Source organism: Thalia democratica, chromosome 3, assembly GCF_965202585.1.
Source record: "Thalia democratica chromosome 3, ktThaDemo2.hap1.1, whole genome shotgun sequence".
NCBI classification, from domain to species: Eukaryota; Metazoa; Chordata; class Thaliacea; order Salpida; family Salpidae; genus Thalia; species Thalia democratica.
This window is the reverse complement of record NC_139167.1, coordinates 8,056,342-8,081,502: the sequence shown is the minus strand read 5'-3', so window position 1 is coordinate 8,081,502 and position 25,161 is coordinate 8,056,342.

The following is a 25,161-nucleotide window of genomic DNA, read 5'->3' as shown; positions in this document are numbered from 1 at the left end:
AAAAATATATTTATTAATAATTTAAAGGTATTGCTATAAACTCCAAATACAGCTGAAGCAAATAATTATTGTTAATAAATATGTAATTGCTACAAACTTATCGGACGATATAAGTTAAAAAATTTCGATATACTGCTTCAAACATATTAAACTAGTAAAATTTTAGAACTAATTTTGTAAAAAGTATTTAGAAGTTAATAAAATACTTAAATAGTTTAAAATTTGTGTAAGCCAAAAACAAACTTAAAAAATTATTTATTGCTAGTCAACATATATTCACAGCTAAATAATAAATATGATTTAACAAAATCATAAATTAATTTCGATAGAAGTTATTTAAAAGTTGAAATTACAAAACTAAAACAAAGAAGCACTAAAAAATTAATCAAGATTTCGCACAATGATGTTAAACTATGATACTTCAAGCTTAAATAAAAAATGTCAAAATTCTTAAAAAACAGTTCTAGTTAATTTTTTTAATAAAATAACAGTACAAATATAAAACTTGTAAATAATAATAAGCAAATAACTTTTAGTTAAAACTTTCAAGCAAATAAACTGCTTTAAACGATAAAGCAATAATAATTAAAACAGTTATAGAAACAAAATCGAATTGTAAAAACGTATAAAATAAAACAACTTTAGGCTTTAAGTCAAGGCTTTAAATAAGTTTTAAAGTTCTAATGCAAAGTTTAAATTTAAATACAAATGATGCAATTAAAACTACGTCGCAAATAATTAACTAGACCTTTAATTTGAGTATAATCAGTACCATACTATTTATACTTATAAGCTAATTTTAAGTCACAAATAAAGTGGCATTTTAAGATTTTAAGTTTTTAGTTAAAGCTTAAATTAACAATAATCAATCATTTTAGATACAATTAGTTTGTATCTAAAAATTTGATTTTTGAATTTTTAGATACAAACTGGCCAATAAGTAAGGGTATATTTCTAGTATTATTTATTTAATTAAAAAGCCGTAATATATAAATATAGTTCAAATAACTCTTTTTTTTTTGCTGTTATTAATACATTCTTAAAAAATCATAGCAATTGTAATGCTTTAACTAAACTTTAACTACAATCACAAAAACATATAACAGTCACTGTTTTAGAATAAATAATTCTAAAACAACCTGTTGATTTATCGAAAATGGTTACATAATGCGATATCCACACAACTCAACGTCTCAAGCATTCCGTCTTATTGTGAGATAAAACTCTATGCTACATTGATTAGTTTTAACTAGTATTTTTGCGGTACTTTACCTAAGTTCCTTTAGTTATATTACAACAGTGGTTTCTCGTGACTATGCCTGCCTTTTGAGTACTAACAAGGACGTACATTGTCCCAGATGCTGTAGTTGTTGATCATGTGGTGAAGTTCATTATTAATATTTTATTAACTTCATGTTCGTTTTTCCCGCATTCCAACAGCTTATTAAAGTTTTATTATTAATACTAACAACATTTTAATCAATAATAAGATATAAAAATAAGTTGTTATACTAGAGTTCAATTCAGTTTCAAATCAATTTATTCAAAAGTATTTTTTTGAGTGATTAAAAAGTAAAATTAAGCCACAAGTTGTGGTTAAAATACCGGCAACTATAATAACTATAACATATATTACGTTTAAGCTTTTTGAAATTTTTCAAAACGTCAGGTTTGTGAGTAAACTTACATGAAGTATTTAACATAATTAAAACTATTTTACATCTAAAATATACAGAGTATGAATTTCGTGCGTCTTAACTAAACTTAAGTACTAAAATATTTAGATAAACCCAAACTATTTTAGCTCAAAACAACAATCGAAACTACTCTAAACGTCGAAAGTTTTATATATTATATGTCTACTTTTACTAATTATTAGAATTAAGTTTCCAATGAAAGCATTCTTAACATTTGATATAATTATCAAGTAAAAAGTATTAATACTTACATTGTCTTATGGAGACAATACAGACAGAAAAATGTTTTAGAATCTTCAGATTGAAACTTTGTTTTGTATTTTACTGGTTAAACTAACCTTGAACAATTATTTAAAACTAATCAAATAACCGTAAACAAGTTTTATCTTTATATCAGTTTATATATAGCGACGTCATGTTTTCATTGAAAGATAAAAACAAACTTTCATTTGTTTTTAAACAAAAGTAAACGAAAAGACCTTTCGTTTATTGAGTCATAAACAACGTAAAACAGTTTGATGTCTTATAAAACGATTCAAAAGAAAAGATTACTTAAATCAAAACAAAGATTAGAAATTTGCATTCTTAGGGAATTTTAATTCTTTTTTGTACTGAGTACTTTGGTGATTTTCAAATTTAAAACAGGTATGCAGAAGAAATTTTATAATTTTAAATATTTATATTTTTAACCTTTTTATAAATATTCAAAACTAAATACTTAATTTTCTTGAATTAACTTATAATATTGTTAAAAAGTTTAAAAAGTAGATCAGGGTTTCCCAAAGTGGGCGATATCGCCCCCCTGGGTCGATAAATAGTAAGAGGGCGAAAAGGGGGTGATTTTTAAATTTTGGGCTGTCGTAAAATATTTACTTTTCAACTTGCTGTTTTACTAGTTTTAGCTTGCTATTAAATGTTTGACCCTGAGGTAAAACTTAAACAAAAAGGTTTATATTGTTTATGTTTCAATAAACTATTGATGGCTTCTTTTTCTAAAATTTTAAGCTACAATCTTGTGGCCACTATTAATCCATACACAGTCTCAAACTTAAAAAAATATTTATTAAACAAGTCTTTGACGTGTTTTAAATTGCTTACTGTAAAGTATTTGATATACACAAATAACTGAAACCAACTTGAATAAATTAAAGTTATTATGTCTATACGTTTTTTTTTTTTATCAACTAAACAGTATATTCCTTTTTTCAAAAAATGTTAATTTAAATAATTTTATACCATATCTAACTTTTAAAACAATAAATATTTTTAATTTACAAAAGTATTGTCATATAGTTTTACTGACAATCCCTAGTTATAAATTTAAAATATAAATAAAATCGATTTATTTAAATGTTACTTACTGTGTCAGCATTTTAAGCTAAAAAAGTAGGGCTGTACGTCAATCATAGATAAGTTTATAAAACACTTTGCAATTAAGAGAGCATGAATTATGTTTTAGTTTTTTAGCATGTTTGAAATTACTTAAATCTTAAAACATTACTTCTTAATTTAATTATATTCTGTAAAAGGCTTAGATTTTTGTTAGTCACATTTTGTGACCTAACTAGGTTAAAGGTTATTTGTTATTATTTGAAGAATTGTTATATTAAAATAGTTTTTACTTCATAATCACAGTTACAATAATGTTGGTATATTCATCTGTCCTGTATATCAGCAGGTATCTGCCAAACTTTTATTAACTTCGTGCACTTGCTCTTTTCTTGCTCACGCGTCTTAGCTTATTTATATGTAAAATTTACATAAAACACTTGTGACATAGGTATCTAAATGTAGGTTTGTATTATAAGTTATATAAATGAATTAAAAAAAGAAATATTTTGTTTTGTTATTTTCTTAAAAGTGTAAGTTCAAACGAAAAAAAAAATTAAGAAGATTGAAACAACATTAATTGAAGAAAATTATCAATACTAAAAAAAAACATTAAAAAGACTTAATTTTGTATACACATGAAAAGTTTGTTAATCAAAGTTTTGTGTAGCATACTAAAACTTATTATATAGTGGCAAAAAAAGTTTCTAACTTATATGTAATTATTTTTATTAAGTTCAAGTTGTGCAATAAAATTATTATATTTAGATATATGTCATTTTAAATTATTCTTCATTGTTTCATTATTTGGAAACTATAACTAAATAAATATATTTTTCTTGGTTGAGTTCATTCACAAACTAATTACAAGAATGATAAAGTCTGTGATATAAAACATAACTAAAACTGGGAGCCGATCATTTCTAACCAGCTATCATTTCTAACCCGATCAATTCTAACCCGATCACTTCTAACCCGATCATTTCTAACTCGATCACTTCTAACCCGATCACTTCTAACCCGATCACTTCTAACACGATCATTTCTAACCCGATCACTTCTAACCCAACCACTTCTAACCCGATAACTTCTAACACGATCATATCTAACCCGATCAAATCTAACCCGATCATTTCTAACAAGATCATTTCTAACCCGATTATTTCTAACCCAGTTTAGCCCGATCATTTCTAACCCGATCCCTTTTAACCCGATCACTTCTAACCCGCTCACTTCTAACCTGATCACTTCTAGCCTGATCGTTTCTAGTCCGATCGTTTCTAACCTGTTTTAGTTGTTTATTTACATTTATTTGTTTTAAAGATTTAAAGCAAAAACCAACAAATCTTAATAAAGTAATTAAACTAATTAAAAAAAACTCAATTTTTAATTTTTCAAAACATAATGATTTAATGTGTTACGTACAAAAATATATTTTTTATAATTTTTTGTTTTAGTATTAACTTAACATAATATTAATTTACTTTGTTTACCTCATTTTTAGAATTATATAAACGAATCTTTTAACTTATATTTAAAATTCATATATAGTAATCGCTAAATAATCTAAAGTTTTTGTGATTTTGGAAATCTGTAAATAATAACTTTTAAAAGATATGAAGAAAAATATTAATTAAATTTTTACTATTAATCGTATAAAATATTTTTGCAATATTAATTTTTTTAATTTTTTAATTTTTTTAAATAATGTGAATCTTTTTTGCTCTATATACAACATATTTTTAAAGAAATATAAAAAAATCTAAATAATAAGTTTTCGACACTTAACTTTTATAATTAAGTTTATTATATAATATTTCTTATTAAATCTATAGACACAATTTACCATTGGCTAAAAGAAAGAAAATCTAATTAAAGTTTTAGTAAATAACAGGGTCTATTTATAAAAAACTAAACGTTTACCCCTACTTTTTAATTTGTGTTAAACAGTATATACTTTCGTTTTAAGAACTTATAGTTTAATGATGATAGTTTCATATATACTCATAGTATACTCATATATACAGATAGATTGCGTTTTCAAACAAATTATTTTTTACTTTAACAATTTATTTTCAATTTTCACAACTATTTTTTTTTGATTTGACAGTAATCTTTTACTTTTTTTTTGTTTCTCGATGCTGCCATAAAACTTGAAACTCTAGAATTATTTTTCTTGTTATAGAAAATAAGAATTAAATATATTTAAGGTTTCGATAATAAATATCAAAAATAAAATGTTTAATACTTTTTAATAGGGCAAAAACAAAAGGATTTTTTTTTTAATGAAAAAAAAAAATTTTTTAATGTTTGAGCCGGGGCAAACAGATTATAAAGTTGTCATTATTTTTTAATATTTTGTTTTTTCTTACCGAATATTTAAGGGGCTGTTTTGGTCGAACATGTTGCAAAATAAATACTGTTATTTGCCTATTAAGCTCGAAAAACTATACAAATATGTTAACTTTAAGTTTCTAAATTTCAAATTCACTTAAATAAAGTAGTACTACTGTGTTCGGAACAGTTGACTTAAAATTGAGGTAAGCGGTAATTGATTATAGAAATTTAATTTTGATCAGTAAAAAATAAAACCACTTCAAATAAATTCTAAATGAAAGGTTTAACTATTAAACCCTTCATCTAAATATTTAACTTTACATAAACATTATATAAACATTTCCATACACTTCACACAAACATTAAATATAAAACTTTAATATTACCTTGTTTTAAGTGTTTTAGAAGTTAAGTAAGTTTTAGAGGTATGAGTGTTTTCTATTTTAATTTCGAATGCAAGTAGAATTTTTTAAATGAACTTGCAAGTTTACTTGAAACTACCTTAAAAAGTTGTTTATAAGTAAAAATTTTACAAAAATTTTCGAGTATGGAATATTATCTACCAAAAAAATAGGATTAGTTGTTTGGAAACTAAAAACTTAAGACTTTAACTTAAATTAAAAATTAAAAAAAAAACGAAACTTTTCTTTGAAAACATGCTTTCCTAAACCTTTAGAAAACATTTTGGTCTTCAAGTTATAAATTTATGAAATAGGTTTTGTAATTACATTAAATCTATCACCTTCCTTTCCTCTTTTACTTGATGAAAATAACTTATCATTAATTTCTGACTTTGATAAAGCCTCTTATTTTAACAAATCATTCCAAAAAGCATTTAGTAAAGATTATAATAATGAACATTATATATTTATTGATAAGTGTTGTCCTGAATTGCAGGATTTTTTTATTAGTAATGATGAAATAGTTGAATCTTTAAATCATTTAAAAGATAAAATACTCGGAACAGCAGAAAATATACCTTCGTATTTTTTAAAACGAACTATTAGCTCTCTCATTTTCCCAATCTCGTTAATTTTTAATTGCTCTTTAGCTATATCTTTTAAACCAAGGCAATGGAAAATATCTTATATTATACCCATATTCAAAAAAGGAAACAAAAATAATTCATTAAACTATAGACCAATTTCACTAACTAGTAGCTTTTGCAGATCTTTTGAACATATAATTTCATTAAAAATACTTAATCATCTTTTCTTAAATAATCTTATTTCTCCGAAGCAATTGATTTTCTTCCTAATCGAACTGCATATATTCAATTATTGGATTGCCTTCATTCATGGTTAGTATCTTTTTTTACCAATAAATCTATCAATGTAATTTATACAGACATTCAGAAAGCGTTTGACTCTTCTCTCATTTTAAGTTAATTAAAACTTTATCTCAATACAAAATTAATAGAAATCTAGTTGAATGGTTCAAAGAATTTCTTCAGGAAAGAACACAAAGAGTAGTTATCGGTAACACGTTCTCAGAATCCTTACCAATTTTTAGTGAAGTTCCTCAAGGAGGGGTTATAGGTCCACTGTTATTTATAATTTATATAAATGATATAGCCTTAGAGGTTGATTCTAATAGCAACATTAAGCTTTTTGCAGACGACACAAAAATATTTAGCCAATCTAACTTAGTTTTACAAAAATCTTTAGATAAAATCTACCATTGGTTAGAAGAAAGGAGATTAAACCTAAATCCCAGCAAATGTCATGTTTTGAATATTCGCAAAAGTACACCTATTCCAGCGTTTGATTTTAAAATAAACAATGCAATCTTACTTAAAACTGAGGTATTTAAAGACCTTGGAATTTTTATTTCAGATAATTTAAAATGGAACCTTCATATTTACTTTATTTACCGTACTGCATCAATTTTATCTTTTCAAGTTCTAAAAAGCTTTATATTTACGGATTTGGTAATTCTTAAGAAACTGTACCTAGTTTACATCCGTCCTAAGATGGAATACAACACACCTTTATAGTCTCCATATTCTATAAAAGACATCAACCAACTAGAATCTATTCAAAGAAAATTTACGAGATTAATCTTTAATCGGTGCAACATTTCATATACGTCTTACATAGACAGACTAACAAAGCTTAATATAAAAATTTTAGAGTACAGAAGACTTGAATTTGATCTAATTACTTTTTTTAAACTGATTAACAATGAAACTACTATTGATTCTCAAACTTTCTGTAAACCTTATGAAAATAATTACTCACTCAGAGGTAATAATAGAAAATATACATATAAATATCATTTCAACTATGTTGGTTGGCATAAATCTTTTTTCTATCGTTCGGTAAAAACTTGGAAAAAACTTCCAAATGAACTAGTATCGTGCAAAAATCTTAAACATTTTCGATTAAACTTAAAAAGATTTGATTTAAATAAAATATTTACCAGTAAAATTTATTAGTGATTAGTTATGTCCATCTCTTTAGCCATTGATTTGGTGTGTGGTATGTAGTTTATTGGTAGTTTAATCTGTAAGCTACACCCTTCCCTTATAGATTTTAGGTACTTTTCAACTTTGATTTTTCGGAAGGGCTGTTGTTAATGTGCTTTGGGCTTTAGATTTTGAAATTATTGGAGATTCAGTTGACTCCTAAGCTAGATTTGTGAACTGTTGCTGCCAAATTTTTAAAGTGATTTTTGACTGAATTGGCCGTCATAACGAGTGGCAAATAGTAGCTGAGATGAATGTTCTGCAAGATGAAGACAGCTTCTGAAGATTTGACAGAAATGCTTGTTACAGGGATTTGTTGCTGTGGAACGTATAATTGGAGATTGTTGACTTTGGAATTGTTGAATATTTGGTTGTGAAAGTTTTAATTTATTCAGTTTCTGCCTTGTATAAGTTTTATGTTTACGTTTATTTAATCACTGTAATTTGTTTTTTTCTTTTTATGTTAGTGTCTTTCAGTTTAAGTGGCTTAGGTTTTAATGCCTAGGTCCTTCGTTGGACAATAAACTTAATAATAATGATAATAATAATAGTTAATATTGTATGTACTATAGCCTAAAATATAATTTGTTAGGTTTCTTATAACTTTTTCAATTTATTGTTAATCTAATTGTTTTTATACCATAAAAGTAAATATTTTTTTTTTATTTAAGCTAGGTTTCAAGTAAAAAACAAAACTAACCAGTATAAATAATAAGCTTATTTATTAAATTTTAAAACCTTATTTTACCATTATTTGAAATGTCATTTTAAGTTATGTTAAAAATAAAAATGCTTTTTTGTATTACAAATCAAACTTTATTATAAATTGTGTTAAATAAAGATTCAAACGAAAATAATCAAGTTTTTTAGCTTATAACTTATTTTTCGCCTGTTTTAAAAACCATAGTTGAACAACTAAAAGCAAATAGAATTAGGAATATAAAGTAATATTTACAAAGCTTTTAAAAATAAAACTTTCTTTATCAAGTTTGCTTTGAAATAATTTAACTAATTTAGCTAAACATTAAATTAAAAATTATCTATAAAAGTGTAAAAAATTATACTAAAACATTTCAACGTATTTGCCCTTTTTAATAACAAAAATGTTTAAAAACAGCATGTTCAAAAATTTAAACTTAATATTAACTTTAGTCAAAGCAAAGATTCCCTACAAAATTTCTTATATATAACCTCCTTATACTTATCAACCATATTAAACAAGTTATGTTGATAACACGAGTTGGATTGGAAGAACACATTAACAACTAATACAATGTTATCTTCTAAGTCAAACCTATCTGCATGACTGGGAATGTTTTTTTCGTACCAAGGTTCTTCTAAGAAGTCGCAGTCGATAGAAGAACCGACTATGATAAGATCTGTATTAAAATAATAAAGTGATTAGATAAAAATAAAGGGGTTTTTATATTGATAAAATTTTTGTTTATGAAATAAACATTATCGTTTACCCAGTTTTAGTTGATAAAACTACAAAGATATTTAATTCCGTATTTAAAAATAAACCTAAATGTTAAACCACTAACCTGTTATTTATAAAAAAAATCAGTAAACATGTAACTAGAATTAGATCTGATGTTATAAATGTTTAATACATTTAATATTTTATTTCTTATTAATTTATGATAATTATTTTACTTAGACCAAATATATTTACTTATTTAAAGAGCTTTTTACCAAAGGAAAAGTTAATGATTTAAAACTGTTTGCAAAATTTTAAATAACATTTTATAGATCAGTTTTTTTTATATATATACTTAATTTGTTGTAAGAAATAATTGTTTGATTAGCTAAATCACAAAGATATTTTTTTGCTTGTATATTAGCTTATTAAGTTACACATCAAACATGATGTTACACACTATACATTACTCATCGACAATGTTTGTAATCACACCACTGTAACAACGAAACATAAAAAACAATTATCAAAATACAGTTGTTGCTAGTTAACTCATTAAATTACACATTAAACATGACGTCACAATGATAATATTATGACATAACAACTTATTTATTACGTGACTAACCATCAGGAACCGCAATACCTTCTTTAATTTCTTCCTGAATTTCTCCCATCGTGGTTTTTTCTAATAAAAATTCTCGTTGCACTTTAAAAGCAAACGTTTGCATCTGAAAATATATTAATTTAAATATTACAAGAAAATTGTACTGATACGTACAAGCTAAATTAAGTAATAGTATTAATTGTCAAATGAAGCATATAAATCATAATTAAGAAATATACTTTACAGAAACCCGTATAACTAAATACATACTTGGACCATTAAATTACTGGATCAATATATTACACAAAAAATTGCTTATAACGATATTTTCTATTCTGATTAAAAAGAGAAAGTTGAAAGCAGTTTTTTGGTATTAAAGTGGTAGGCGTATGAAAACACATCGAGATTTTTTAAAATACTTATTATATTCCTAAAAACTAACATTGTTTTCTACCAGTAATAAAATGTATCGAATAAATATTTTTTGGTCGTAAATTATACTTTCCTTATATTCTTTTATATCTTCATTGCATTGCATTTTTAATGTTAGGTAGTAATGCCTGTAAAAAATAATATTTTTTATTGTTTTAAATATATTTTACTTAGAAATAAATGATAAGTCTCAATTACACTTGTTGAAAACTATTTTTTGTCAATTTCTTGCACATTTCAATGTTAGTAACGTAATAATGTCTGTAAATTAAGTTCATTTTCTACTTTTAATTTTATTTACTCAAAGAAAAAAGTTTTTATCACTACTGTTCGTGTTCTAAACTATGTTTTGGTAATTTTTTATTATATAAATTTAGGTCATATTTTATTATTGAGTGTAAATATAATACTAACAGTACTATAAATTTTTAAACGATTCAATTTGTGAAATAAAAAGGAAGAGTCTTAAGCGTTCAACTGAATCCCAATGTCATAATATTTAACAACTTTAGTTGTAGCTTTTATTTTCCCATAAAACTTTAACTGAACATATATAATTTAAAAACTATAATATAGTGGCTTCATTGTTTGAAAAGTTTTAAATATGCGTTTTAGGATTGCAATTTTAAACCGATACGCTTGAGCGAGCTTTTATTTTTTGTTTTAATTGTTTCTTATTTCATCGTATCCTGATTTTTAATCGTTACCCAAAAATTTGCTCTAACCTTTAATTTAATTCTAACAGTTTTACCATGAAATCGATTAAAAGTACCAGTATAAAACTGCATGTATAAAATTTTTTATAATAAACTCAAACCACCCTACTAAAGTACTAAAAAAGTTTAGTCCAACGACCTGGTGTAAAAAACAACCTCTTTTTTAACTAAATACTTCTAAAATTTTCTTAACAGTTAATTTAAATGTTATTGTGTAAAGACTTAACAAAATTATTGGGATCCAGTTTTTTAAAGTTAAGGTTGAATAATTATTAATCACAACTTAATTAGTTTCAAATTAATTTTGCTCTTTTTTTTTAATAAAGCAGAAATGAAAAGCGTGGTTTTTAAATAATATTTGTTTTATTTTTGAATTACTTACACTAATTAAGCTTACTCAAAAAATGATTTGTTAAACTAAAGTTCTGAACTTTTATTGTGTTTTGAAATATATGTTTTATTTACAAAGTTGTTATTTAATTTTTATTACTATTTTTATGTAAGAGTTATGCAAATATCATCAAATTTTCAAAAGGTTTTGTAGAAAACGTTTTATTTAACGTAAAAACTTCAGACTTAGTTTTTTTGATTGCTTTGTGAAACTAGACAAATAAACTTAACTATATTAATACATGTTTTAAAAACAAAGTAAAATAATAACTTTTAAACCTTGTGTTTAAATAAGTTAGTAAGACTGTTGAATTAAATCTGAACTAAAAAAATGTTGTTATATAGGGAGAAAACATAAAATGTAATATACACCGATTGCTAGTATTGCAATTCTTGTAACATATTTAACAATCACAAAAGAAAAGTGATTAGGATTGTAGACTTTGTTATTAATTGATTTAGATTTTTGTTTTTAAACCTGCTTTATGTATTACTCTGGTTTATGCTGTTTATTATTCAAAATTTTTATTTTATTGAAAATTATTATTGGATATAAATGTTTTATATGTTTTTTGTTAAAGACTTTCAAAGTGTTTCACTGTTTAGTACGTTTAAATTTTCTTTATATTAAATAATTATCTGAGAAAAAATTAAATTTAAGAATAAAACCGTTTAACAATTTTTCTTAAAAATAAGCTTTTAAATTAAGCTTCATAAGTCAAACAATAATTATTAAATAGTTTGTGTTGCTCCATATTTTTTAATTTTGTCTTATACAAAATTATTTAAATAAATTAAATTAAAATTAATTAGAAGTAATGAACTGTTACACTATTAAATAATGAACTTTACCACTCGACAATCAACAACAGTATTGGATTCTATTGTTGATGGTCGAGTGGTAACTTTCATTATTTATTATTGATGGCGCAAAGCATCTACACTTTGTTAATGATGGTCATAATAAAAACTGTAATTAATAAGAAATAATTTTAAAAACTTATATATAATATTGAACTGGTAAATATTTCGGCATAAAAAATATTGCTGTTTGAATAATTTATAAGTTCAGTACTTTTCATTGCTTTAAAATAAAAATATGTGAATAAAGCTGTTAAAATATAAAAAATCTATTTGATATTGCAACTACGTATATAAAATACAAATAGTTTAATTTTTCATAGTTTATCAACAATATAAACTCTAAAAAACTTTTATTTTAAACTACCAAAATTAAGCAATTTAGTTTAACTGATTTAGAAAATATATTTTAATTTCATTATTTTAACATCAGTTGTCAATTAAAACTATTTGTAAGATACTGTGGCTATTCACTTTAAAAATGAACTATAATTTTTATTTTCTTAAACTTGAACGAAAATACTTGCTAATAAAATAACTACACTTAACATTTTACATATCACTACTTTATGAATGCTTTTAAGTCTTTGGTTTTATAAGCCTTATCAATTTCAACAAAAGTTTTCTTTTTTAGTTACTAAACTGTAATTTATTAAAAACAAAGTAAACCGGTAAAAATATTTTCAATAAGTTTATAGCAACAGTGTTCAACTAAAATTAAGCAAAACTAATTAATAAAATGAAAGGTTTTCTAAGAGAATAAACTAAGTAAATGACACGGTTGATTTAATATTACGATTCTAGTAATTTCTTTATAAAATCAAAGTGTATCAAATTACATTTTAACTATTTCATAGAACTTGATTAAAATTTGCTATACTTAGAAACTTTATCTATTTCTCTATTTATATAACTATAAAAAACGTCTTTCTTTTTAGTTAATCCCCAAAATTAATATTCACAAAAAAAAAACAGTTTTTTTGCACTACTTAATATTTCCTGAACCTATATATTATTCGCTCAAAAAATTTTTTATTATATTTTACTTATTATACTTAACTAATATTTTAGTTTACTAAAAAATGTAAACTCAATTTTTTAAGTTTTTAACAATTTGTAAGAAATATTCTATTGTCAAACTTAAAAAGAGAGTTTTATTATGAACAAAACTACAGTATCTAGTACTAAAAATGAGTAATTAATAATCTAATTAAAATAATTATTAAAAATAAATATTTTCTTCTAATTAGAATATAATTTTTTTATTTTAAGCAAATCAAAGTTAAAATTACAAGCTTTAAGTTAGTTAAATGATGTTTTTTCTGTTTACTTTTAAGATGTTTTAATAGCTTTTCGAAAAACTGTTTTCTAATTTTTTTAAAAACTAAAAACTTTTTTTTATGAAATACTATTAAGTTTTTTTACGTCTGAATTAATAAAATCAAAATTAACGTAAAAATAAAAAAAATAATTAAGATTAGTAAACACCATAGTAGAAATAGATAAACGTAACTTTATAAAATTGATAGACAAAAGTTCTAAACAACAGAAGCAAATATTTGTGATATTTTTCAAAATTAGTTAAGGAGTTTCTAAAGTTGCTTATATTTTTCAGTAGCAAGACGTTACTTTAATAAACTTTCCTAATTATTTTTTAGAAAATTATTTTCCTACAACTATTTTGATGACAATTTTCTACAATTTGTTTATGACAAAAAACAATATTACATACGATATGCTGAATAACATAGCTAAAATTAAATACTTTTGAATCTAAAATTAATAAAACTTTATTGAACACCAACAACTATTAATTTATCACAACACTCATGAACACTATAAAAAAAACTTAAATGTGTATTAACATAACGAAAAGCAATTGTCAATTTTTAGACAGTTTTTGAAAAATATTTTCACACAGAATCTAAAAGTTTATAATATGAATAAACTGCAAAAGAATACTTCCAAAATAATGATACAAGGTTTGTAAAGAGATTAAAACAAACTATCAATAAAAACTATAAGCTGTTACTTTATAACGCTTTAAAATACTACTAAAATCTGTATTATAAGTCTTTTTTTGGTTTTAAAGTTTTATTAAAAGCTTTAAATAAAGTTTAAACCTGTTAGTAATTTTTAGTACAAGTTAAGGCTTAAGAGGTAATAACATTAACTCTAGTTTCTAATTTTAAAAGGTGCAAAAATCAAAATTCTTTAGAGTTTAATTTTTAAGTTTTATTGTTAATTTTTAAGTATTTTTACATACTATTAACTTTTATTGAAAGTTTTTTATCTAATCATATACATTTATAAATACATTGTAGACGTTTATATATTTTAAAAAACATAATAAACGAGTTAGAAATAGTAAGATTAAAATAAAAAAAAAACTTTAATTTAGACAAAAATTTAGCAGTTTAATTTTCGGTTTGCAAAATAAGAAACTTCAAGGCACTAAATTATTTAAAACTGTAATTGTTATTATTTGATAAATAAAGTTAAATTAATTTTTTCTTTGCTAAATAAATAAATCTAATATATACTGAGGTAATAAGTATACATGATTTCTTACTGTTAAAAAATTTTAATTAAAGAAAGCTTTGCTAAAAATTTAATAAGTGACTTAAACAACAAAAAACACCTCAAACACTTTTTTCATTTGCAATTCACTTGTATACATACATGTTTAGATAACATTGACTAAAGCTAAAAATATTATTGGTTATTAGAATTCGTCTCTAATAGACTTAGTTAATCGGAAGTGCGTACTTAAAAGAGTGCAACGGTGCATTAAAAAAAAAATTTCTAAAATAAATTAAACAAAAAGTTCATACTTATGAGGAAGTGGGTACAAACGCGGAAGACTACTGTAATTTGAAACGTAAGGTTGTGCGCAAGTGTTTTAAATAAAACTAAAAACCAAAAAAAAATTTTTTTTATCAAATCCTTTGTTTATTCATCTAAAAGTAGTTTATCATGTTCAACGAGCAATTTTTAAGTTAATTACATTACTATAAATAGGTTCACTAAGGTTGTTAGCTTTTAAAATCTGAAAATTCTAAAATTATACTGATAGTATTTATAACGAACAAGGTTTATAAATTAGAAAACAAATTAATCTAGAATATTTTTGTAAAGATAGATTTTAAAATGTAAATTAAACTTAATAATAAAACTAATACTAATAAATATACTAAATTTAAAATGAAAATAATACTAAAAAACGACTAAACAAACTATAAATTCCATTTAACTTTTAAAATTTTAGTTAGTGTAAAATTCAATTTTGCATAAAAAAATTAATAAAAAAACAATTGCCTCAACAAAATGTATAGTTTTTCTTTTTGCTAATGTTTAATACACTGAAAAAAAAAAGAGTTACAAAAAATATAAAACAGTAAACTTTTAACATGCTTATGTCATTAAATTTTTTTTTTTAACTTTTTTAATTAGATATATCAAATAACTTTATTTTATTTTTAACTAAGTATTTAAAAACATCCTTACTATGTTTAAAACTAAGTAGAGCAAAAAAAAAGCTGCACTTTAAAGTTTTACATATAAAATTATTTATCATAATAATCTTTAAATCTACTATAAGTGTAGGTTGAATCAACTTCATAAAATAAGCATTTCACTAAATATAATCGTAAAAAAAACGTAGTTAACCGAAAGTTACAAATTTATTGATCTGTATTTATAATTTGTTTAAATTCTAATAAGTAAAAAGTTTATTTCACTTCTACAACTTTTAAAGCATACTTAAAAAAAGAAAAAAGAAAAAGTGTTTAGGATTGTCTTAAAAGTTTTAAATAAGTTATGTTGAATAGCTTAATTTAAATTTAAAAAACTTAGTAACTCTTAAGTTTTTAATAAGTTGGTTTTAAAAACAAAAAATATTAAGTTTGTTTGAAATTTTATTTATAATTAAATCTGCAATCACTCACAGTACAAATAAAAAGCTTTGTTATGACAAAAATTTTAATTTATTTTAAATTATTTACTTACCGTATGATTTTTATTAATTACCATTTGCATGGATATATATTGAAGAAAAATTATTTACTGACAAAACAAATTGTGTATTCTAAGTAGTTTTAGTATGCTTTCACTAGTTTATTTTTATGTTCTAACAGCAGTAAATAATATTGATAAAGATTACTTATTATGCAAATTTTCTTGAGATAATTTTACATTATACTTAAAAAGAATATTATTTTGAAAGAAATAAACTTTATGTCAAATATAGATAAAAACGAAAGAGTGAACGTCAAAATGTTGGTACTTATAATGCATTGGAAACTGATTTTTATAGAATAAAATACACAAAGATAAAAAAATATTCTAGTTTTAAACCAGTAATAATATGGAATTAACTTTATTCTCAAATCATTTTATTAGTTTTCCTCAATTAATGAAGACGGTTTTTTTTTTGCTAACTTCGTTAGAATAAAAACAATATTTATCATAACATCTTCTCTTAATTTAATTTGCATTATTTTGAGCTTTAAATTTTTGAGTAACATAAAACAAACAAAAAAAGACAATTGGTTGAAAAAGTACAGTGAATTTATTTTTTTGATTTGATTAGTTTGTTTTCAACTTTTTTAATTATTTTCTCTTAATTAAAAGATTAAAATTTAAACCAGCTTATTTTATATTAATTTTATCTCAATACATAAATCTATGAAGAAAACTTTAATATTTAAAGAAGCGTTCCATAAAATTTTGTTTTTATTTGTTCTAAAAGTACATAAATGACTATTTTTTCGTTATGTATATTTGTTTTAGCATCAACTTAAAAATTAAGTAAGTCATTAAGTTTTTACGTATTATTTTATAGACCTTAATAATTAACTTAATTTCGAACTTCTACATATTTCAAAGTTCACCAGTTTATTGAATTTTAGGCTTTTATGAATATGTTACTTTTTTTGTATTTTATAGATTTATTGCATTATTTACTAATTGATTTTCACTTATAAAATATTTTAAATATTATTTCTTCTATTTATTACAAGCTTGTAAATCCTGATTAACAAGTAGTTTATAGATCTAATAAGTTTAAACGCTAAACAATTGTTAAGTGGTTAACTTAATGAACAACAATATAATTAGGTGTAAATGTTAAAAAAATAAGTACGTTTTTACCTAGAATAAAAAAATATTTTGTAGAGTATTATAAAATTTATTTTAAATCTATGCATTTTTTGAAACTATGTCAATTAAGTATATTTAATTTTATAATAAGTACTAATAATTATTTCATTGAACTTAAGGTTTGAACTTAATTAGGATAAGTATTTTTATTTCCACATTTATGACATAAGTAGTTGTTTATTGAACTATTTATAAAATATTAAACCCTGCAAATTTTAAACTTTGTATTAATTTAATAGTTAATTCAGACTTTTAATAAGTAACAAATTTTTAAGTAAAAATAAAGCAATATAAACTGAAACTTTGGACTTATTTATTTGCTTAGAGTACTTTGTTATTTTTCTTTAAATTATTATGTTTTATTGTTTTAAAGTTTTTTTAATACAATTTTATTATATTTGATAAAAATATCTTTAAAATAGTATACTACTTATATTTTAGGTTATAAAAAACCCTCTAATATTTTAAAAAGAAGAACATATGTATTTAAATTTAATAAGTAAGTTTATATAATTTTTCTACTTAAGTTAAAAAAAAATGCTTCTTATCCAAAACAATTGTTCAATATAAAAAACTATGTTTTTAAAAAACTTTTTGTAGGTAGATTTTAGTTAAAAATATAGTAAATTGAGTACTATTAGTATAAATATGAAATTGCGATTTTTGATAAACAATTAATTTTTCAAAATATATAAAGTAATGATAATGTGATAGTTAAAAACTTATCTGAAATAAAAATTTAAAAATAAATAATCGACATACACACAAACATCAGTTCATAATACAAGTATATGAACTAAACTATTTTCACACCATTTGCACTGTATTATTTGTTGTGATTATTTGTACTGTGAAAGTTCACGCTATTAAAACTTCATTAAAGATATTTTTTAATTATAAATTCTATCGTAGCCATAAAAATCCTTGAAAAGTTGTTAATATCATGTTAGTAAACCTGTATAAGTTTCACTCTAACTATAAGTTATTAATCAAATAGTAAAACTAATTATCGGTTAAAACAGTGTTTACAGTAATTAATCATGTTGTTTTTAAAACTTTAATAACAACTCAAGCTTAGATAAAGTTATATTCTATGTTTCACGTACTCATGTGTTTTATAAAACTATATTGATTCTTTCAAATGTTTATTATTTAAAAAATCAGCTAAATTGAACAAAATAATTTTCTATAGTTTCTCGACTTAGATAAAACAAAATGTACTTTTCATCTAAAGTAGTATTTTGTTATATACAACTTTTACTAAACAATTTATTTATTTTGATGTTAGAAAATTATAAAGTAAGTTAATTAAGTCCATATAATCTTTCTAAAAATTTTCAAACTTTAATAAATAGTGAAAAATTGATAATTAGTCGATTATCATCTGTTTAGTTTAAAAGAAACTCTGAATGTAATTAACTTTACTTTAAAATGATTTTTCTAGTAAGTTAAGGTGTACAAAAAAACTTTTAATACTTTTCTTATTTAGATATAAAACAATTGATTTTTATCTAAAATAAGTGTTCGATATGTTAAGTTCTTACTCAAAAAATATTATCTTTAGGTGTTAGTTAACAACGAAGTAAATTAGAAATAGAAAATTATATCTGTTTAAGTTTTTTCTAAGTTTTAAAATTTAGTAAACTTGTTAGAAGAAAACAGTGATAATGAATTGATGATCAACAATTTAGCTTGTAAGAAAACTAAAATGTTATATAGACTTACAAAAAAACATTGCTATAAAAAACAAATAAGTCAGTTAATTTATATTAAGGGAGGAAATCGTGAGTCAACGGGTATAAGTTTATTAGGTGATAGGATTAATTTTAACACTAACAAGTTTTCCTATATAAATTGTAACAACAACTATTTAAAAGTTTGTTACACTAATATAAGAACATTTTTAAATAAATTTTATATTTAAGAGAACTATATAAATTTGAATAACTTTGATTTTTTTTTTTTGACTGAAACATGGTTGACTAATAAGGTCAACGATGCCACAGTGAGTCCTTTTACCTATAACATTTACCGGAGTGATAGGTCTAGTAAAGGTGGAGGTGTTGCTATCCTTTTCAAAAATTAGCTTAAAGTTAATAAAGTTAAAAACGATTCTATCTCTATTAACAACAACAATTTTGAATACCTATGTGAAGATGTAATTTTAAAAAAGATAAAATTAAAATTTTGTTGTGTCTACCTTCCACCACTGTCTGCGAGATGCGCACTGACTGTTCAAAATGTAATCAAAATGATTAAAATGGTTTTTCCAAAAGAGTGTTCTTTTTATGTTCTTGGTGATTTTAATATGCCAAACATAGATTTGAGGATTCCTAGCACATATTTCAATAAACCTCATGAGTGTTTACTTAATTTTTGTACAGACAATTTTTTAACCCAAGTAATTGAAAATCCAACCCATAAGAATGGTAACATTCTCGATCTCATAATTTGCAATCATTTTGGTCTAGATAGAATCATATCACACTCAACTAATTTTCCATTAACAAATACTTGTGACCATAACTTGCTTTCACTAAAAATTAAAATTGAAAATAAAATATTATCTATTGCTAAAAACCCTCATATGACTATAAAAAAGCAGGTTTTGAAAGCATCAATGATTTCCTGTCAAAAAGTAATTGGACCTCTTTATCTAAAAACTCAGAAAATCTCCAGCATTTATACGATCAATTCATTAGCTTAATCCAAATCTCAATCAAACATTTTGTTCCAATTTATTCTAAAAATAACAAAAGTAAAAAATATCCATCTCCTATAAAAAGTTATTAAAAGAAAAAACGAATCTATACAAAAAAAGTAAGACAATTAAATTACTTTTGATAAAACACAAAAAAAAAAGTCTAAAGAATATCAATTAGCTGTTAAAAATACAACTTTGAATATGGAAACAAATTCTGCAAAATGCAAAATTTAAAAAAGTTTAATAGCTACGTAAAATCTAAGCTTAAGTTAAATAGTTCCATACATCTCTTATATGATAATGATAAAAACAAAACAGTAACCTCAGATTTTGAAATAGCCACACTTTTTAACATAAATTTTTAAAAAGTTTTTAAAAAAGACGAGAGTTACCAGTTTTTTAAGCTACCCCAAAAGAATTGTAGTAAAATGCAAATTTTTTTCATAACCTATGAAGACATTATAAGTTCAATTAACCACTTAAAAGATAAATAATAAGAACGCCAGAAAACATACCACCCTATTATATCAAGCATGTTATCCAATAAATAATTTTTCCACTATCATTAATATTTTATTGCTCTCTAGAACTATCTGATGTTCCTAAACAATGGAAAACATCTCTTATTTTTCCTGTACACAAGAAAGGTAATATACACGATGCGTTAAATTGCAGACCAATATCTCTAACAAGTGGCTTTTCAAGAATTTATGAACATATTGTATGTGTAAAAATTCTTAATTACCTCTTTGGTAACAAATTATTAACTAACAAACAGTTTGGTTTTGTCCTAAACCACTCATCAACCTTTCAACTGTTAACATACTTACATTCTTGGTTAGTTCCTTATCACAAAAATGAATTTACTAAAGTAGTTTATACGGATATTCAAAAAGCCTTTGATTCAGTATCACACAAAAAATTATTAAAAATTTTAATCAGTATGGGCTACATGAAAGCTTAATTGATTGGTTTGATAACTTTTTAAATAATAGATCAAAAAGAGTACTCATCAGTAATACGCTTTCTGACTCTTTAACAATCTACAGTGGACTACCACAAGGTGGCGTAGTTGGTCCCCTCTTCTTAATTTATATTAATGATATTTGTTCAAACATTGATATTAAAATTGAATTAAGCTTATTTGCAGATGATGCCAAAATCTTTAGTCAATCAAATACTTCATTAAAACTATCTTTAGATAATATTTACATATGGTAAAAAACAAGAAAACTAAACTTAAGTCCTAGCAAATGTAAAATTCTAACCATTAAAAAAAAATATTCTCCAACTGACCTCTTAATCAATAACATCAAGTTACCAGAAATCAAAGTTTTCAAAGATTTGGGAATTTATATTTCCAGAGATTTAAAATGGAATGAACATATCAACTATTTACATGAGATTGCAAAAACTACATGTTATCAAATATTAAAAAGTTTTAAAACTAATTCTGCTCCAATTCTGACAAAACTATTTAAAACATACCTTTGCCCCAAACTTGAGCATAAAACCAAATTTGGTCACCCCATTTAAAAAAGGATATTAATAAAATTGAATCTGTGCAAAGGAGTTTTACCCGTCATATTTGTAGTCGTTGCAACATATCTTACACATCATATAATGATAGAATGATTAAATTTGGCTTGAAAATACTGTAATATAGAAGATAGGAATTTGATCAATTAACTCTTTACAAAATTATCAATGGCAAATATAAATGTTTTTTAATTTTTCCCAAAATAAATATCAACTAAGAGAAAATAATTTGAAAATAAAATGCAAACATGATTTTCAAAACAGTCAGTGACAAGGCGCATTTTTTCACAGAGCAAAAGCTATGTGGAACAGACTACCTCAGGATATAGTATCTGGTGAGGGAATAGAAAAATTTCGTTTAAAGCTAAAAAGATTTGATTTAAATACAATAAATGCCAGTGAAATTCAATAATTTTCCACCATAAACAAAAGAAAAAAAATTCGTTTCCCTACGCCTCCCTCCTACAAACTATCAGTTTACTTATTTATTTTGTAATTATGAATTTCGTTTTATAAGCGCTGATTTTAGACAAACTAATTTGTTGTGTGTACTAAGTAATATATAAGTTTGAATTTTTTGAATTGAATTTTAAATTTAGTTCCTTTGTATACCATATTGTGTTTAACTTTGTGTTTTCATTTGAATTATGTTTATATATATATATATATATATATATATGTAATTTATTTTAAAGTTTTGAATATAAGTTCATTTTCTTTTTCTCTTTTTGTGTGTCCTGTTTAAGTGACTCAGGTTTTGATGCCTGAGTCCAACATTGTACAATAAATAACATAATAATAATACTATTTAAAATTAACTAGCTTATTATAAAAAACGTTCGTAATTTTTTGTACTGTCAAAGCTAATACCTAAAAAATTACATTTGATAAATAAAAACAAATCTATATTTCTCACTCTGGGAATAAAGTCCTTAAAAAGTTATTTGTTTTTATTATATTAATATTTTTATTAAAATTTATCTTGTAAATATATTAGTGCTAAATATATCATAAATGCGCAAAAAAAACAACTTTATAAATAGTTAAGTTATTTCAAGCTTTATTAAATAAAACATTTGATTATCTGCAATTAGGAAAAAAAAATTAAAAAATATATTATTTTTATTTCATGTAAACCTTATAAACTGTGCAATTTTCAGTAAACTTAATCAAATAAATACTTTGAAAACTGCATTAAAAAACAAATTATAGAATAGTATTGTTTTTAATTCTTCGTCTCTAAAAGAATTATTGAATAATTAATTGAAAAGTTTAAAAAAATAAATTAAAGTGTAAAAAAAACAATTATAACTGAATTGAAAGTTATGCTCACTTTAATATAGCAAACACAAATGTTTAACTTTACAAAAAAAACTATATAAAAAATGATCAACGAATTGTAAAAAGTCTATTTAATATTTTAATATAACTAAGTCATTTAGTTTATAAACCTTGAACAACATAACAATAAATTTGAGTACTTTGTGTACAATCGAATCAAGTTTAAAGTCCATTTTTAATTAGTTATTAATTTTATGTTATTTTTATATTATAATAAGTTCTTTCTGCATTAAAAAATCTTCAAAAAATTTGTAAACTAAATACAGTACAAACTACTTATATGTTTTAACCAAAACAAAAAACTTTTTTTATTGTAAAAAGTAAGTAAAAATGTTCTAAGTTTTATTGAAATATAACATTTTTTTACAACTATCGTTAAAACTATAAACTATTTTTAAAAAAAGTATGTTTATAAATTTTTTTTGCATAAAGAAATTTATTAATGTAAGAAAAAAAACCTGTGTCTTTTGTTTTTTCTTTGTACTCAATTTATTTTTGCATAATTTTGAATTTGTTAGTTTATTTGTTTTAGATATTATTTAGAATTAAAAACAAAGTAGCGCTTTAATCTTTTTTTTTCTTTTTGAGTAGCACTTTAAAGGTAGATTTATACATTTTCAAGTCATGATTATATTTACATTATCGTCTTTCAACACAGCTTACTAAACTTTTTATATAAAAGATTGTCAATAATAAAATATAGTATTTAGTTGTAATATTTAAACAAAAATCTAAACAAAAATCAAACAGTTATCTTTCATATTTGACATTTATCAAGTTCATATTTTGTTTTTGATATTTAGTTTAAATGCTGATTAAGTAATTTATTCTAAATTTATTTTCAAGACTTGTATCTAAAGAACTATAATTTTTATGATAAATCTTTTAGTTTATTCAGTTTGAAGTTACAAGTAATATATTTTTTTTTGACAAATTACTTATTAATTATTTTTTTATAGAATTCTTAAATTTAAACATCATCTAGCTCTGTTTTAAGTACTTAAAAATGTTTACGCTTTACTTATTTAAGAATTAAACTTTTCATAAAAAGAGCTGATGAAAAGTGAAAATAATTTATGAAAATCTAAATTAATGTAAATAGAAACTAAAAACAATTCGTCTAAAACAACTGAAAAAGAATTAATTTACTCTTGAATAGTAGATAACACTAACTTAAATCACAACATATATCAGTCAATATAGCATAACATCTAAAATATGCTGTATAAAATCCTTTCATAAACATGGGTAGCTGTCAAATTTGCAAGAGTATACAAAATTACATGAGGAGACAAAATTGCACGAAGACACTTTTGCACAAGCAGAAAGTTTTGCACGGAGACGTATTTGGACGGGTTGAACTGCTTTATTCTTTTTTTTAATTTGTTTATTAAGTTTATTTACATTTTTTTACTATCAGTGTTACCCCTAACCCTTACCCTCGGTCAGTATTTTTTTTTTTAATTAATTTATGTTTTAGTTTTCTTTCAGTTTTTTATATATCGAGCAGTTTATTATCGTGCAGTTTATTAGTAACCTTGTGCAATTTTGTCTTCGTGCGATTTTTACCCCTTACCAATGAACATATTTTGATTTAAACTTATTATTTTAGATTTATTATTTTAAACATTTGTTCATCACAGTGGAAATAGATATAAATCCAGTACAATAATTAGAGATGTTTTGAAACTGCCTTAACTGTATACAAGTATCTACCACAAACATATTTGTGTGTTACTTTAGTTGCTTTGCTTAATTTTATGTTACAATTTATTTATAACACCTTACTCATTGTCTTGAATTTATTAAAAATACTGATTCAATATTATTTCATTTAAAGGTTATACAAAAACTTTAAACTGGTTGAGTTTAGGTTTTAGAGAATATTTAATTGAAATTATATAAAACTATATATATTTTAAAACTAGACATATTAAATAACATTTCTATGATAGGTGTTTTGTATATATCAACTTTAAACTGTGATTACCCACAGCACAAATAATTAGAGCTACATTAAGAAATTCAAATAAAGTTCAGCAAAGTTGCTGTTAATATTATTACTGATAACATATTTATAGTTTTTTATATATTTTTTTATTATAAGCATAAATTTTACAGTATTTATCTTTATATTTTATAAAAATTAAGTTTAGTCATT